Source organism: Vicugna pacos, chromosome 14, assembly GCF_048564905.1.
Source record: "Vicugna pacos chromosome 14, VicPac4, whole genome shotgun sequence".
Lineage (NCBI taxonomy): Eukaryota > Metazoa > Chordata > Mammalia > Artiodactyla > Camelidae > Vicugna > Vicugna pacos.
In genome coordinates, this window is record NC_133000.1 from 25,807,194 (window position 1) to 25,822,091 (window position 14,898).

A 14,898-nucleotide genomic window follows, 5' to 3' on the forward strand; every position below is an offset into this window, starting at 1 on the left:
TGTGTATATATACATATATATATATATATGATTATTTTCCATTATAGGCCATTAAGAGATAATGAATATAGTGTGTGTATGTGTGTGTATATATATATATATGAAAATATATATATATATATATGATTATTTTCTGTTATAGGCCATTAAGAGATAATGAATATAGATAATGTGCTATATAATAAATTCTTGTTGTTTAGAATCAAACTACTTTTTAAGCTAAAATGGAAGAGAGATTCTCCACATAAGTATTAAAAGGACTCAAAATGGTGGCACAGCTGGAAATAGAAAAGAAGTCAGTAAGGTAAGGCAAAGTATTCATGGAAGGCTAGACTAGTTATTAATAGTGACAAATTTATTCAGAAAGCATAGCTGGCAGTATAACCCAATGGAATGAGATTCAAAGTAAGAGTGGTTTTTGTATCAGAACAGAACTTAAGGAATAGGACAGATATTGAAAAGAGAAACTCTATTTAGAGATATTTGGGATAATTTTGATTTTTTTTTCTGGATATATGTGAGTTTTTTTTTTTTAACCATCCTTATTTTATTTTATTTTAATTTTTACATTAGGGCTTACTCTTGATGTTGTACATCCTATGGGTTTTGACAAATGCATAATGACATGTAGCCACCACTATAGTATCATACATAATAATTTCATTGCCCTAAAAATCCCCTGTACTCCATCTGTTCATTCCTCCCCCTCTCCCTCCCTCTCTCCAAACTGCTGGAAACCACGATCTTTTTATTGTTTCTGTAGCTTTGCCTTTTGATTTAAAGATAAGACATATTATACAACAACTAAATTTAACTTCCATATTTCTAATAAAACTTCAATTTACATTGACTGCTTTTAGTTCAAAATTGTATTGTATGCATTTTGAGTCAGTCCATGGTTTATCTACTACCTAGATAATTTAGAAAATGTCTCTGGTGTCTTTGGTAGCTTAATGGTAGAGTGTTTGCTTAGCATGCACAAGGTCCTGGGTTCAATCTCCAGTACCTCCATTAAAAAATAAATAAATAAACCTAATTACCATCCCACAAAAATAAAATGAAATAATAAAAAATAAATATATATAAAGAAAAAGATTTAAAAAAGAAAATACGCAATTGAAAAGCTTGCAAACTACTAGAGACTCACAGTTTATCACATCTTGTAAATAGAAAACTTTTTCCATATAAATAAATTAATAAACATAGAACCTATTATTATTTTTAGCCTTAATTTACAGTAATTGTTTACTTAGAATCTACTAGTGATAATCACTGGCATATAAAGTAGGATCAAAGTCTATTTCTTCCCTTAAGGGTGTAATAACTTATTTATACATAAAACGAAAGAGTAACATGACATGTCACGTAAATGATAAAGACAGTACATGTTTCAGGAGTTTGCAAAGAGAAACCTGACCATGTTATCTCATTTTGCTGCAAGCTTCAAAAGTGCTCTCTCGATGATCAACACTCTGTTCTTGTTTGACGAATAAATGAGTAAAGTTAAAGACATTCTAGAGGGATTTTATAGAGTGTCCTCAGACATTCTAGAGGGCATTACAGGAAACAGAACATCCTCTGAAATTTCTCATTCCCTGCTGGATCTGCCTAGGGAAATAAAGATAATTATGATGATGAGCTCTATCATTATTACTTTTATTTATTGAGTACTAATGGTACACTCAGCACAGTAGTAAATAACAAAATGGAAATGATCACTCCAGCCTCAGGATAGAGGCAGAACATAATAACAAACGCGGATATAGAAGGGGAGGGCAAGCCCAACACTCAGTGGCATTTTAGGAAAACTAAACATGGAATAAATCATTTAAGTTGACCTAACAGATAAGTGAGACATAAGAGAAAATACTGAGAAAGATAGAGCACTGTGATTAGTGAAAGAATTAAAAAACACTTTAATATGGTGAAATAATATGAGACCAAATCAACCAGACACTGGAGGACCGTCACTCTTTCAAACGTGCACTTCATTCTCAAATCAGATCTCACATTACACATCTGAGGCTTTAAATTGAAATGTATGAGGGCTACCATGGAAATTTACCATCTTATGTATTGAACAATTCAAAGGTCCTCAGTGAGACTGCAGGAAAACTAATAATTATGGATGAAATGGGAGGTATCAGTGCTATAGGAACAAGGACTTAACCAAGTCTAGACAGGTCGTAGAGATATGTGGTGGTATGATTCTGACCTGTAGATTGGGGTGCAGAGGAAAGTGGTCCAGAGAGAAAGAGAGAGAGAGGAATAGAAAAAGAGTGAGGAAGAGAGTAGCAGAGAGGTAAGACTGGAGAGTGGGTTGTACAGGCTTTTTAGTTTTTGTCTCTATCTTTTCCTGAAGCCCATATGCAATTTTAATTTTATTTTCATCATCATTAAACAACTAGTATGCCTATAACAAATTGCTTTTGTGTTTTTAAGGATTCTGGTATCTATAGACAACAAATCTTAATAGTTGGTAATACTCCAATATCCAGTGATGTCAGAAAACAGTTTAAGTCTAACACATTTGTAATATTTGAGAAGGGCATATGACAGTAAAAATGGTTCAATGGGCAAGGATATAGAACTATTAAATGAAACTGTCTAGAAAAATGAGAGTTGATATAGGATGTGATGTTTTAAAATGTGAGATGACATTAAGAATATGAACATAGTAAAATGGTTGTATTCATCTAATTCTACTATACAAACATTTGAGTCAATTCCTGAAATTTTAACAGATGAGGGTGTTACATAGCAAAATGTTAGTAAATTTTTTAATTTATTACTTTCAGAGCAGCAGAAATAAATGACAAAAATCTTCAAAGTAAACATAATGAATTAAATATGGAAACTTGGAATAGTTTTCCTACTATTTTTGTGAGAATTTGTCTTCTCTGCCTAATCTTGGGTGTATAAAACTGATTCCTTTCAAGATGTAACTTGAAAATCTTACATCTTTATTTTTTTTCAATTATTTCAGCTGAACATATTTCTTACTCTATGATGTTATAAAAACTTATGTATAGATTTTTTTTAATGAATTCTGTTTTTGGTGTTTTGTCTAAAAAAAAAGCTATCACCAAACTCAAGTTTATGAAGACTTTCTCCTTTATTTTCTTCTAGGAATTTTATAGTTTGCATTTCATATTTAGATCTATAAACTATCTTGAGTTAATTTTTTTTTTTTAGGGCAGTGACCATGCTATGATGTACCACCACATGTCAAATTCATTTCATGGAACTTTGGCAAAATCAGAACTAATTTAAGAATGTCAAAGGAAAAATTGTACCAGATAAATTTAATTAAGCAAGCAAGGAAGACTTTATTCAATGTCATTGTGATAGAGGTCAGAATTCAGTCTGAACTCAACTCTACTGAAACAAAAGGCGTTAGAGTCTTTTAAGAACTGGTGTAGAGGGAGGAATTGTAGACCGTATTTGTTGTTAATTGACTACATCCAAAAGATAAGTGGATTTTCCCTTTCTCATATCTTCACGACCGAAGGTAGTTTTACAACTTGGGGTGAGGTGTACACCTAAGTTAGACCTCCCTGCAAACCACAGAATCAGAGATACAGAGGCTATCTTCCTTCTTTGATGATTAAATTTCAAAGGATGGTCTCCTGATTCTCAAGAAAATATTTTTCTGTTGTAAAACTGACATGAAGGACTTGAAAATATCTCAAAAGGGCAGAGAAAAAAATTACAATTATAAATTTTCTAAAGTAAATCCTATAAGAAGAGGGAGATCACAGACTGAAGTCAGGAAGAAGCTGGTTTAAAATTTATTAAACTGAGGGGAATGGAAGGCTAGCTTCATCAAAGACAACAATTGTTGCCCTTTTAAGAGATCTGGTACATTAAGGTGTTAGTTTTTTTTTTTTCCAAAAGAATTGTTTTTGTTCAAAAACAATTGTGACCTAAATAGGTTAATATTTCATCATAATTTATTTTTTCAAGACATTCCTGGAAAGAAACAGCCCCTAAAATAATTGTGCTGTCATTTCAGTAGCTACAATTCCATAATTTTAAGTTGTATGAAAGCCTTTTTAAAACTTTTCTTGAAAGCCACCAATATTTGACAACCCTTAGTCCTCAGGCTTAACATACAGAACCACTTACTCCATTCTACAAGAAACTTAGAATTTCAAGGTAGTGTACAGATACATGCCATTAGGTATATCTATAGTGTAATTTCCACATTTTGCATATTTTAAGAGGTTTTCCACACCACTCTCATGAAGGATGCATTCAGAGTAAGATCTGGATATAAAGCCATTAATTAATAATGTTCTATCTCACATAATAATAATGTGATGCTTTTTAATTGACATATAATTGACATAAAACATTACATTAGTTTCAGGAGTACAAAATAATGATGTTTGTATGTATTGCAAATGGTCATCACAATAATTCTAATTAACACTCATCATCACGTGTTATTTTTTTTTTCTTGTGATGAGAACTTTTAACATCTACTCACTTAGAGACTTTCAAATATACACTATGGTATTATTAACTAGTCACCATACTATACATTGTATCTCTAGGAGTTATTTAATTTTATAACTGAAGTTTTGTGCCTTTTGACCATCTTCATTCATTTCTCCCACTCCTCACATGATTTTTTAATTTCACATATTATAACTCTACCTAGAACTTTACTGAAAAAATTTCATTGAGTACTACTGTGAACATAATGAACATCTCATTAATGGAGAGAGAAACAAAATATATTGCTCTTGAATTAGAGTTTTCTCCTTATTTTATCATTTGGAAATTAATTGTCCTTCATAATTAACTCTTAGATTTAATTTTAGCAATTCCATGAATATGAATCATAGATGGAAGTAGATAATGGGGTGACTCTACTGCTACGGTCTTTGTTCAAAAACAATTGAAAGGAATGTCCGTTATTTTAGGTGAACCTTTAAGTTTTTTTTTTTTGTTTTTTTTTTTTAGGTGAACCTTTAAAGGAAAATGTATCCTGCATTCTGTTTTGCTAAGGCCTGCCAAGGAATGTGGCAGGGACTGTCTTTTATCACTGATGAAAGTCAATGACCTTCACTCTCGAGGAGCAAAATGGGAAGACAAGCCATAGTTAGAATGAAGGGATTATAATAATAACTCAGAATAGTGGGTAGAATATTCACCTTGGACCTACGAATCTTCTTCTGAATCCTCTGAGGTAGAGGATAAGCCCAAAGATAGCCAAGAATTTGAATATCTCCAAAGAGATAGGGCCTTTGATCACTGCTGATTCAGGAGAAATTGAATTACATATCCCTAATCAGATTCAGGTGACAGATTTTATTTGTATCTTCCATTTTGAAGGAATTAGGGCATGGAGCATGTAGATGGAAATCAAAGGTAATTTTGGAAACTCCAAAGTTAACTAGTGAGAAGGTAGAAAGGTAATTATTAGAAGAGCATTCTGTATCTTTTTTCATTTGCCATACTTTCCTGCCTGTGAGCCTTTTCTTAATAAACAAGTCTATCCACGTTGGATCTTGGGGAATTAGGATTGTTACAATTTCAGAGAAAGACAGGCACTGCCCAGCTTTTGGAACTTCTTCACAATGGTCTTTTGGGAAACTAAAGAAAGCTAAAATCACAAACAGTATCATAAGCGAGGAGGATATAACTCAAGTGGTAGAGCACATGCCTAGCCCTCATGAAGTCCTGGGTTCAATTCCCAGTACCTCCATTGAAGAAATAAATAAATAAGTAAAATGTCTAATTACTTCCAACCTATTTAAAAAAAAAAGTCTAAAAAAAAAATCACAGGAAGAGCTTGGCAGATAATTAATTAAGGGAAAACAGGACTACCTTGCCTCAGGCTGGATTAAGAAGAAAGGAAGGAGTTGCTCTCAGAGAAGGTCAAGACTTGGAAAGTGGCACCAGGCCTGGTGAGTCTGAGAAGAGTCGGCAGTGAGGAACCCTCCCATCAATACGTCCTTGCCTAGAGCCAGGGAGACCGGAGAATCCCAGCCAGCGTCTTTATACCATTGTTTAAGATTTTAGCAAGCATATCACACAGCCTACGCTGGACAATCATATCATGTATTCTCCTAATCACTGTTGGAAGTCAGATCTCCATCTGCAGCTGTCTGAAATGGGTTTGGAGATCTAAATAAGGAAGTAGCTTGACTTTGCCTCAAAAATGCTACATTCCAACCTATACTGCTTTGTGTTGGCCATTCTGTCTTCCCAAAGTCTTAGGACACTCATTAATTCCTATTCAACAGAATTGGAAATCTGGACATCAAAATATCCTGAAGAAAAAAAATGTAGCATCACATTTAAGAATGAGAGGTCTGGAGTCAGAGGGCTCTTGGTTCACATCTTGTCTTCTTAATCTTTTCCTAACTACACATCTCCAAAAGCATCATTCATGCTAACTGTATGATAACTGAACATATTAAGATTACTCTGATCTAAAAAGAAAAAAAAAGAAAACACTGTATTTAGTTCCATCAACAGTAAGATTGGACAGTGATTAAATATTTACAATTCAGTCTGGATTTTGCCACCAAAATGATGCTGAAGCTGTGCCTGTGGCAGCTCTGTTTGGCCAGCTCTGGACCATACCTGTGTGCTGCAGGTAGATCAAGGAAGCACCATAAAAAATTATCCTCTTGTAACATACTTTCTTGTGTTGCACTGATGGTCTATGTAATTACTGTCTTCAGCTTTGTATCTGGTTCTAAAATGGACATTTCTTCTTCTTCACTGTCTGAGAGTAATATGGGGGCCTCTTGGCTTCCAATATTAGCGACTTCTACGTCAGTGTCCATTTTTATACTATTGAGAATGATAAGTTCATCACTGCCACCTTTATCCTACTCTTCTTTCTCAGAGTCTTCAAGATCAACCCAGGACTTTTCTATTCCCTCTCCAATGTGGGCGGTTCCAGGAGTCTACAGCATAGGTTTAGATACAACGTCTGAAGGAGGGTCAGCTTCCGAAATGATTTCTTCTGCTTTCTCCTCTACATAGGAGGTATCAATAGGGACCTTTTCCATTTTATATTCCCTTATAAACTTGATTTGCTATAGACTCTGCGAAGCCAAACTTTCTACCTTCTTTCCCAACTTTCTGGTCGTTCTCCTAAACTCTCTGTATTAGTGCTGTAATGTCCACTACTTTCACACCAGCTATTTTATTTTCTATACGACTCCGATTTTCCAAATAGGAAAATTTCTCAGTGATGCATTCTTATCAAATGAAAATTCAGGTTTGGTAAAGGAACTCATAGGATTCTAGTCAAATGGGAAATTTTATTGTAATATCTTATATGTTTTAATCTAAGTCAGTAGGAGTGTTAACACCCCCAAAGACATGGGAATCAATGAAAAGGGGCAGAGGTGTAACCGAAACCTAACTCTAGAGGAAGGATTCAGGAAAACAAGCCTTAAAGTCTTAAGTCAGCACTACTTCCTGTATTTTTATTACAAGCTTTGGGACAGTCATGTCAAAATAACAATTTGGATATCTGCTTCTGTTGGAGAATTTCCTCAGACAAAGTAAAGGGTCTCCTGGCACCTCCCTCTTCCTCTCTCTACTCCTTGGTACAAGGCTGCATAAATGAACAGTGCTGTGAGAAGACAGGGTACCAAACAGGAAACAGTCATCTTTTATGGACTCCAAGACATATTTTTACTTAATATTTATGAAATCTGACTGCATCCCACAATTGACAGTATCCATAAATTAAATGACTGGGCATTATCTTTCTTGAGGGCATATTAAGCACTTTGCACATTACAGTGGGTGGCATCTTCGATTTGATGAAACTTCCCTTTGGCTGGTGAAGGGAGGGATTAGTGCTCACTTACAGGAGATCATCACCCAGAATCTGAGAAAAGCAATGTGATTACCAACAGTAAGGATTCTGAATTTTGAGATGTGACAAACACGAATGAATAATGAAAGGAACACTAACTCTGGAATTTGAGAGAACTAAAACCATAGGGCCTAGATCCAAACATCTATTAGCATTGTGACAAAGGAAAGTTGTTTTAACTTTCCTGTTTCACTTTTAGTCCTATAAACTGGGATGACAAAAATCAAAGGGCTACTGTGGGCTGTAGATAGATGAGCCCACCCTGTAAAGTCCATTACATTTTTTAATAAATTATTATTTTTTCAAATAATTATGATGCCACTGTTTTAAGATAATTAGAAGAGTAGTGTTAGTGTTTGTGCTTCTTTTTCTCTATTTATAGAGTGAAAATGGCTGTGGTTCCATTTGCTGTCTTATTCTATACTACATTGTTAATGATGCTCCACGGAGATGTCTTCCTGAAACAATTTTTATTTCCTCTAAATGTATATAATTGTTTTTTTTGTTGCCTTACTTTCAGTATAACCACTGTAACCACATGATTTTTTCTGGCCAATGATTTTGTTGAAAGCAAGGTTACCTGAACTGAACTTGGTTTAATTGATTTGTTCAATGGAAACACTAAGAATGGCATTTGAAAGGTTTAAATTCGTCTAAAACTAGTTACAGGAGCTAAGGGATGAAATAATGCCACAATCAAGGCCCTACCTGTCAAAGTATCTCCATTGGAGAATTCTTTTAAATAAATTCCATTTTTGGAATTCAAGACTACAGAAGCTTCTAAATGACAATTTTCATTTCATCTCAAGTGCCAAGGTATTTCTGTCCTGTTCTATATGTATCACAATATTAAAGAAAATAACCAACATCCATGTAATGGCAAACAAAATTAATGATTCAGACAATTATAAAAAAAACACTGAGCTATTAAAATTAGTCTGATCTTTAAGAAATTTCAGCCCAGCAGTACTAATGCTATTAAAAATAGCAAGATCATAACAAGTAGTCATTAGAATTTGCATACGTGAGTGAGAATGTTCTTAATTACAAATTACATTCTCTAAATTATTTAGAAGCTGTAAATCAGCACAACAAAGAATAACAAGTTTAAGGAGTAAAGTGTTTTAGGGGATTTTCAGATGCAAATGATGGAGACAACAACAGCAAAAAACCTGCCTTTTTTCAAATTAAATATTTTATTTGGATAAAATATTATGACAGCAAATATAAAAGTTTTTAAAATTCAGTGATACCTCCATTAATCTGGACTTCTGTTTTCAGAAAACCTCAAGTGTTTTTGAAACAAAAGGGAGTCAGACTGAGTCCAGGGATTTCCAAAGTAACAAGTATAAAGTTCTGCCATTAAGTCAATCATTTAACAATTATTTGGCAAATATTTATTTTCTGGGAGTCCCTGTGTAAAATGTTACAAAAATTTTGATGGACAGGTCTTGAGGCAACTTCCCTATCCAGGAAGATGCAGTAGACAAAATTTTCTCTATTCTTCCCACCAAGGAAAATTAAAGGTCCTAGATATTACATATAGAACAAACTTAAGATGACCCTGAAAACTGGACAGGATAAGTCAAGGGATCCAAGGGATGATGGTAGTGTGTTTCCTAGATTCTGCTGTGACTTCATGTATCCCAGACTGTTCATGAAGAAGCTGGTGACCTTGAACTGCCAGCAGATGCCGACAAAAATCCCCAAGAAAAGCCTGTCCTCTGTGGCCAAAAGACCAGGAAACAGACAGCCTAGCAAAACAGAAAACTTTTTTGGATGACAACTACTTTATCCCAGTCAAACACCATAGACCAAATTGGAACTCCACCCTAGCAAAGGCCAGGTAGTGAGCCTAGACTTCCACCCTTGCCAGGCTGTAGCAAGATGACCCAACTTACCTGCCAGGGTGGTGTCAGAGAAGACTGAGTGAGGAGCTAGAACTTGCATCCCAGCTTGGAGTAGAAAGCTTACCATCCCTGGTGCCAGTGGAGTCCAGCAGGGAGCAGTGAGGAGATGCTCTCCCAGCCAAGGAGTGTATCAGCAGATGCCTAGTGGGAGGGTCTGAATTCACACTGCAGCCCAGCTGTCATAAAGATTCTCTCATTTCTGGGTATTAAAGAAGGCTGCGTGGAGTACCCAAAACTCCACCCCACCTGGCAATAACAAGTAGCATCCCACCACCTTCTACCCATCAGACAATACCAGAGGAAGCCTGAAGAAACACAAGACTTAAATGAGATCTGGAGTTTTATAATACTGAAAATGTTCAGATTTCACCGGACTATAACTCATTGTGCCATCAACCAGGAAGATTTCAAACTGAATGAAAAAAGACACCAAGAGACTCCAAGATGCTGCAGATGTTAGAATTATATGACCAGAATTTTAAAGCACTCATAAAAATGCTTAAATGATCATTACATATATTTTTGAAACAAATGGAAAAAGAGGAAACCTCAGCAGAGCAGAGAAATAGAATATGTAAAGATGAACCAAATGGCCATTTTAGAACTAAAAATTATGATAGCTGAAATTAAAATAACTCGTGGATGTGCTCAACAGCAGAATGGAGAGGACAGAGTTAAAAATCAGCGAACTTGAAGAGCATAATGGAAATTATCCAACCTAAACTAACCAAAAAAATAGGGTAAAAAATAATTAACAGATCCTCAGAGACATGGTGGAGTATAATAAAAGATTTAAAATTTGTGTCATCAGAATCCCAGAAGGAGAGGATAAGTGTGCGTATACTGGGGATAATGGAGAAATATCTGAAGAAATATTGGCTGAAATTTTCCCAAACTGGGGCAAAAATCATAAGCCTATAGAATTTTCTCATTCCTTGAAAGACTGTGTATTCTAATTGCAGATTGGGAATATGGAGGGAGGAATAGATGTCAATAAATGCAGTACAATGGTGTAAGCATTACAGTAAATATTTGAGCAAAACGATGATGCAGAGGTGATTAACTCTGATTGCAGGAGGGAAATACATTTCACAGGGATGAAGACCTGAATCTGATCTTCAAGGTACAGAGGTTAGCAAAGGGAAATGTAAGAAAGAGATGTAATAAGCAGGAAAAGTCTTTGGCTTCTTTGTTACTCTGACTCATAGTGTTTTTTTTTTGACTTTCATTTTATATGTACCTTTTAAATTTATTGTTCGAGATTTGCAAATACTAACTACTATATATGAAACACTATAAACAGCAAGATCCTACCGTATAGCACAGGGAACCATTTCGAATACCTTATAATAGCCTATAATGAAAAAAGAATATAAAAAGGAATATATATATATATATATACACACATATATATATGTACTAAACTGAGTCACTATGCTGTGTGCTGGAAATTAACATTACCATATAAACTGACTATACTTCAATTTTGTATGTGCCTTTAATGTGAGATGATGTAGACTCTAGGCTTGAAGTAGATTGGCAGTAGCACTTCAGAAAATAGGAAAGATATGTGTGGATTTAATACTTCTAGGCAGATCCAATGATAACCGGAGAATTCTAACTGCAAGTATAACATACAGAAAGGAGCACGTAGGAAACTGACTAGCAGAATGGCAGGTAAGGACCTCAGTTAAACTCACTTGCCCTCTAAAACAACACTAATAGGGACAAGACCACTAACATCAACCATTTCAGGACACTAGCAGTTAATCAAACCCACAGAATCAACTGGAAATTGTCTCTCCAAGAGAAAGTACTGAACCTCCGTAACACAGGAGGGTCCATGGCATTTATCTTCAGGTAAAGCATCAAATACAGGAAACAGTCCAATTAATTGGTTGTCCAATAAATTATACCTGATACCAAAACCAGACAAAGGAAAACTACAGACTAATATACCCTATAAATACGGATACACAAATTTTCAACAAAATACTAACAAACCAAATTAAGTAATGTATGAGAAGGATTATAAAATGTGACCAAGTGGGAATATCCTACAAAAGCAGAATTTTTTGGATGATTCGCCTATGAAAAAACAAACATATTTTATCATATTAATAGAGTCAAACATAAAAACCACATGCTCATTTCAATATAGGCGGGAAAAGCCTTTGACAGAATCTAACCCTTTTTCATTAATAAAACACTTAAGATCCAGGTAGGAGAAAGAAACATCTTCAATCTGATAAAGAATATCTTCAAAAAGCCCACCACTGACATTCTACTTAAAGGAGAAAGAATGGATGCTTTCCTCTCATGATCAGGACCAAGGATGTTCCCTGGTAGCTACAGAAGGTAGCTACCTTTATTTAAGAGTGTACTAGCATTTCTACTCACAACAAATAGGCAATTCTCCTAACCCTTTATTTTTCTTTTCTGTAATATCTCTTCCAGTACCTTGATATAGGACATTTCCTACTTTGCAAAAATAAAATAATTACATTTATCACTTATTTTCCCTTGTATTAATTCAAAACAATGGAAGCAGAATATTTGCCTTAGACAGAACTTCAATGATTTCACATGTATGCTTGTAATTAATAGACAGGATCCTAGAGTCATTTACATATTTTTATTCTTAGCTTGGCCAAATTAGGTGCTGTGAGTGTTATGACATAATTGGAGAAAACATTTGTTTGGCTAGGTTTTTCTTTATTTCTAGACGCAAATATATCACTCAGACTTAGTTGTTGTGATTAATAATAGTGTTTCTAAATTTTATTCTTACCTTCACGGAGGTTTCGTGTTTCTTTATTTCTCTATGTTTATCCTTCATCACTCATTTTATGACACAATTTATTTTCTTGGTTTTTCTCACTCCCAGCTCCAATGATAATATAACAAGATCTTATTTGTGATTCAAAATATCTCTCTTGCCTTTTGTGTACACCTTTCATTTTATCTCCTTCATCTAGATTTATAAATTGATCAACTTGGTTCCAAATACAAGCCTTCAGTAAAATAGACACTGATTCTATGTTAATTTTAATATCTTCAAAGAAATTAACTATTACAAACCAAAACCAGAATGGTTTTGATTATGATACTTATCCTTATTTTAGTTTGGATTTTATTATTTCTAAAGACAAAGAACACCTGCCTAGCTATATCTATTGGTATAACTCTGTAACACATATCCCCTAAGACATCTTTACAAGCGTGTTATGTGAGAAAAGTACAGAAAAAAAGAAGGGAGAATTATTCTCTCCAAGGAACCAGTGTGATATGATATTGAAGGTTATCTGCACACTTAAGAGTGATTTTTTAGAAGTTTCATTGAAAGGAAATGTCATAACCTATAGCCCATTCTTATCTGCTTTAATAAAAAAGGCAATGAATGTCACAACTCCTTGATATCTCTTATAAATTTTAAACATGTCAAAATTGCATACTATTATTCCCATAACATTTCCACGAGGTATGAAAATCAGAAATATCAGTCTGAAAAGCCATGCAGTATATTCTAGGGCCTTTAAATTTGTATTTTATGTGATATTATGCAAAATATAATTTTTCTTTTCTTGTGGACATCTCCTATGAACTTACCTTATCCTCTCTTTTTTGTTTTTGAAATCATCTCATAAATAGCTAGCATGCTTGCTAGGGTGCTGTACAGATTAAAAGTAGTATTACTATTATTGTTGTGATGATCAGTGCTATTTTAGGTTGAAAGCTATATTTTTCATGTTCAGAAAACAGACATCTATCCATATCTATTTGTAAATGTTTCCAACATATTCTAGACACTTGGCCAAGAGGCTATTCAGTAAAACATAATACAGAGAAGGAAGAATAGCTTTCCTAAATCTCAGCATGACGTAATATCAAAGCTGTCTATTAATTTAGGAATGAGTTTTAGAGGTAGCCTTGAATAGACAGATCATGACCTATAGGTTAGATAGAAGAAAGTGGGGGCTAAGCAAAGGTAACTTACATCCTTACAAAATAAGATGTAAGTTACTAAAGAAAATGGTATTGTGTTTTGTGGAATTTCAGGGGCTGAGTGTCAACATAAAATAATTTTTATTGCACTCTAACTTAAAATATTCAAATGACTGTGACATTTAAAAAAACACTGCTGCTATACTCTGTATAGCACTACAATGCAAATAACAAATCAATTAAATGGTTATTATTTATCAATTATTTCAGTACACACACCTTACCCTATGTAATGGATATATTGACAGGAAATTATATATATTACATTTGGGAAATTCAATTTTATGTTTGAATATATTCGATAAAGCTCTAGACTTTAAAAGACAGAGCCTGAAAAATCTTTCATTAACATTTGTTTTACAGATAAAAATATTGTTGTATTTCTTTTTAAATATTCTTATACTTTTTATAATGTTCATAAAAATGTATTATTATGACAGGTAATTAATTAGACAGAGCCAACAAAATGTATTCATTTATCCATTCAACAAACACCATTCATGAGTATGCAAGATTCTCAGGCAAAATAATAAATGAAGCTATCCTCAAGGTTAGAGTTCAGAAAAAAAGGGAAATGATTACATTATCTATATTTGAGAATCATACATTATAATTAATACCTTTTCATGATATTCATTAATCGGAAAGAGCATTAAAGTCATAATTTTCTAAACATTTTGTTTTATGTTTATGTAAAGGTACTCTGAGCCTCACAAAACTTACTACAGTGTGGAAAGCAAAATGAATGCTTCCTTTGCATCAGACAATTGCCACTAAATCTGGTCCTGGTGATTTCATTTTAATTTGACATCTGAAGTAAATGTATCAGATTTTGTGGTTGTTACCTGGGTGAAAATCCAAGAATATATTTTAAGGAGATTAGGTTTAGGGCTCATAATGATGGGATGAGGGTTGAAACTGACTTAAGAATCTGATCAATACATATCAATTCTATCTTGTCCATGAAGTTTACATGATTAATACATATCACAGGTTGATCTTTTCTCCAAATCCCTATAGACTGTACGTATTCATTTAAACTCTCCTTGTCTGTTTTCATTATTATCAATCAGTTCTTACGTGTCTTGCAGGCAAAGTAATCCCCTCTGTGTCTCCCATATTCACCTG